The following is a 4,851-nucleotide window of genomic DNA, read 5'->3' as shown; positions in this document are numbered from 1 at the left end:
GGAGGGAGGGAGGGAGGGAGGGAGGGAGGGAAGGAAAGAAGGAAGGAAGGGGAAAAAAAGAGAGAAAGAAGAAAGAAAGAAAAGAAAAGAAAAGAAAGAACTGATGGACTATTGCCTCCAGAAGAGTCAAGAGTTCAGATCAAGCTTGGAAGAATAAGAATTTAGCAAGAGAAAAAAAATCACAACAGCTGGAATTAGAAGGAATGTTCTCTTTACAAATAGAGGGGAAAGATTTGTTCTGGGTGCCTAAAGTTAACTGGATGGCAGGAATAGAGAGAAAAATACTTTGGCTAAGTATAAAGGTGAATGGTTTTAATACGGTCAAAATATAATGGATCATCTAGGGTGATTGTGAATTATTTTGCTTGGAGATAGGCAAAAAACAAAACAAAACAAAACAGCAAAATGACCATTTATCAGAAATGTCTGTAAATCTGAAATAGAGCAACTCATTCCAGTGACCCCATCCAGTGCTGATTCTTTAATTTGTAGATCTTGTTTTATACATTTGCTTTCTAATCTAAAATATCCTGGACATTTTTCAAAGCCCTAGTGAGCAGGCAGATATCGATGTTTAAATTAAGCTTGTAGAAAGACTTTAAGTCTCATGTTTGTCTCTGATATAGTAGGCAAAATGGTGTTTTTAAAAAATCTTTAAATGACAAATAAATGAAATTAGCAATAAACCTGTATTTGGTCATATGAATCTTTGTAATTTCATACAAATTTGAGGACACATTCCCTTGCAAGTTATTTCAATAATGAAGTTAAGATCACGGGTGTTTGGAGAGAAGAAAAATATGATTCTTCCATCATGATCTATAATAAAGTTAGTGGTGGGGCAAAGAGAAGGGAGCAAGTTGTGCCCGTGTTGAAATATCATCACCTCAGGAATCACCTCTCCTATTCTAAAATATACAATTCTATCAGTACGGCAAATACTTATCTTAACACAAAAAATAATGAATAATATAGCACACTGCTGACTTACATAATCTCCTCAAATAAAAGCTCTCACTATAGAATCAGATTAATTCTCATTGGTTAATACTTTTGAATCTTTGGAAACAATCACTAATGCTGGTCCCTATTTACTGGTGTATACTCCACATTAGATACTCATTTTATAAAAATTACTCTGGTATTGAGCATGGACTTTATAAAACATAAGAAGACTAATGGCAGTACATTCAGTAGGAAGGCGGGTGCAAAGCTTTATCCAAGAGGGACAGAGCCAGAAACAAGAAGAATGGGAGCTGGAAGAAAGGGAGTTGTACCTGAGAATAACATCTTCAAGATTAAGAGCAACTTTTCTAAGGAAGTAACATGACTCTAGTAAGGCTTATCCTTAAATAACCCAAGATGATTCCTAATAATAATTAATTCCTCTTCTAAGTGATTACAAATTGGGTTTTCAATAAATATTCTGGAATCAACAAAAGCTTCTTTGATAAGATCAAGAAGTCACCGAAGAACAACAGCCTAAGGAGTGGTTGGTGAAGAAGGTTAAATGAATCCAATTACTTTGCCAAGAAGGTCTTTTAAGTTTATAGCTATAGATACAGACGGATGGATGGATAGATAGATAGATAGATAGATGATAGATAGATAGATAGATAGATAGAGAGATAGATAGATAGAGAGATACATATAGGTATAGACATACAGAATGAAGAAAGAATAGAGAGAATAATAAAGGTAAAATACTAATTGGAGAGTATGGATAAAGGGTATACAAAATTTCTTTGACTATTTCTACAACTTTTCAGTAAGTCTGAAATTATTTCAAAATGAGTTAAAAAAAATCAAAACCAAAATACAAAACCTGATTTTAAAATGGGCAAAAAGCCTGAACAGACACCTCATTTAAGAAGACATACAGATGGCAAATAAGCATATGTAAAGATGCTTAAGATCATAATTTGTTAGCAAATTACAAATCAAAACAATGATGAGCTACTACTACTATATGCCCATTGAAAGAATCAAAATCCAAAGCACTGACAATACCAACTGCTAATGAAGATGAGGAGCGACAGAAAGCTTCGTTCGTTGCTGGTGGGAATGCAAAACGGTGCAGCCACTTAAAACAAAATTGGCAGTTTCTTATAATACTAAACATACTCTTATCACATGATACAGCAATCAAGCTCCTTGGTATTTCCCTAATGAGCTGAAAATTTATGCTCACACAAAAACCAGAATACAGATGTTTATAACAGTTTTATTCATAGTAGTCAAAATTAGAAGCAACCAACATGTCCTTCAGAAGGTGAACAGACACATAAACTGTACTACATCTAGACAATGGAATATTATTCAACATTAAAAAGAAATGAACTATCAAGCCATAAAAAGACACGGAGGAACCGTAAATGCTTATTAAGAAAGAAGCCGATTTTGGCTGGGCGCGGTGGCTCACGCCTGTAATCCCAGCACTTTGTAAGGCCGAGGCGGGCGGATCACAAAGTCAGGAGATGGAGACCATTCTGGCTAACACAGTGAAACCCCGTCTCTACTAAAAATACAAATTAGCCGTGCGCGGTGGCGGGCACCTGTAGTCTTAGCTACTCCGGAGGCTGAGGCAGGAGAATAGCGTGAACCCGGGAGGCGGAGCTTGCAGTGAGCCGAGACCGCGCCACTACACTCCACCCTGGGTGATAGAGCGAGATTCCGTCTCAAGAAAAAAAAAAAAAATTTTTTTTAAAGGGCTGTATATTGTATGATTCTGCCTATATAACATTCTGGAAAAGACAAAACCATGAAGATGGTAAGAAGATCAGTGGTTGTCAGGTAGGAGGGAGGGCGGGACGAATAGGCAAAGCACAGAGGATTTTTAGGACACTAAATTATTCTGTGTAATATAATAGTGGATACATGTCATTACTTTTGTTAAAACTCATAGACTGCACAAAACCAAGGTTGAATCCTAATGTGAACTATACATTTGGGGTAACAATGATGTGTCCATGTAAATTCAAAGATGGCAACAGATGTACTACTTTGATGTGGAATATTGATGATGAGGGGAGGCCATGCATGTTATGCTCTCTTGGGGGAGGAGGTAACAGCAACTGTCTGTACTTTCCACTCAATTTTGCTGTGAACCAAAAACTGCTCTAAAAAATAAGTCTATTGAAAAGTCTATTGAAATTTTAAGAAATACAAAAATGAGCTTGTAATTACCAAAACTGTATTTTACTTCAAAAGTTTAGTTAAATATAGAGCCTCAAAAGACCTTAATATCCTTAATTTTAAGAAATACAAAAATGAGCTTATCCATACAACAAATGAAAATTTTCAACTCAAGATAGCATTTTAACAAATCATGTGTTTGGGAGGGCTTCTACAGGCTGAATATTTGTCCTTCCTCCAAAATTCGTATGTTGTAACCTAATCCCCATTGCAGTGGTATTTGGAGGTGGGCCCTTTGGGAGATAATTAGGTCATGAGGGTGGGGCCCTCATGAATAGGATTAATGTCTCATAAAAGGGGCTCCAGAGAGCTGCTTTGCACCTTGAACATGTGAGATCCTTGCAAGAAGACGGCCATCTATGAGCCAGGAATTGGGCTTTCATCAGACACTAGATCTAACAATTCCTTGATCTTGGACTTAGCCTCCAGAACAGTGAGAAAGAGATTCCTAATTATAAGCCACTCAGACTAGTATTTTGTTTTAGCTGCCTGAATGAACTTAGAATAGACCCAAGATCTTTGCCCTGATGACATGTTTTCTTTTTAAGGGAGAAAAAAACTGAAATCTAAGTACTATTTATCCAGAAGTAATTTTCAGAGTTTATGGTTATCTTTTATAGCCACTGTTTCATTGAAAATATACAAAATACAGAATAATATTATTCTACTGATACAATGAGAAAGAATTATCTTGCATCTTGTACTGTACCAAATATTCCTGAAATGGAAAAAATGATTCCTACCTTTTGGTGTTTTTTAATATAATGTTCTCACTGAATTATTGAATACAACAGGTTTAACTTACTTTATGGTCAGTCCTGACAAGATAGTAAAAGGCTAAGAATGTAACATGTTGTGGTTTTCCTCTCAAACATAAATAATTATGCCTCCTTCAGATGGACTAAGGGTGCCACATCACTCTTAGCTCTGGAGCTATCAGTGAGGACCCTCCTATTTGTTTTATGCCTGATACTGGAAAAATGCAATAACAAGCCATTTGGGCCACTAGGAACAAAGATGAAAAGCTCAGGCAGGTAGGAATGAACTGCTTTTTCAGCAGAAAGTTCTAGAAGGACAAATCCAAATAAAAGATTTGTCTGTGCTACAGGAAGTAAAATTAGTCTTTCATGTTTTCAGAAATTTCACATTACAAGAATACTAAATAGATGTCATTGTGTCAATCAGATGTGAACAAAATACGTAAGGTATAAAACACAAGATAAATCTAGCCTCATAGTCCAAAATACATTGTACCATGTAAAATGAGATCTACTTCTGACAAACACCTTATAATTACCAAAACTATATTTTACTTCAAAAGAAATAACTATGACTTTCTCGGTCTGTAAACATTTGATTCAATTCAGTGACTTCTGTTCATATTTAACTTCTGTTCAAATATATTTTTCAATGACAATGGATAAAAATAAGCAAAATGTATGTGAGCCTAATATAAACTATTTATTGTTATAAGAAAAACAGATGTTTCACTTCCCATTTAATTTCATAGTTTATTCAGTGACTATACAATATTCTGTAGTCACTGTGTTATAACATGGAAGTGTTATAACACAGTGAAGCACTTCAATCAAATTTATTTATTTATTTATTTATTTATTTATTTATTTATTTATTTATTTTTTTGAGACGTAGTCT

Source organism: Rhinopithecus bieti, unplaced genomic scaffold (assembly GCF_001698545.2).
Source record: "Rhinopithecus bieti isolate Rb0 unplaced genomic scaffold, ASM169854v2 scaffold_42380, whole genome shotgun sequence".
In the NCBI taxonomy this organism is placed as follows: domain Eukaryota; kingdom Metazoa; phylum Chordata; class Mammalia; order Primates; family Cercopithecidae; genus Rhinopithecus; species Rhinopithecus bieti.
The sequence above is the reverse complement of the archived record's forward strand: the minus strand, read 5'-3'. Positions refer to the sequence as shown.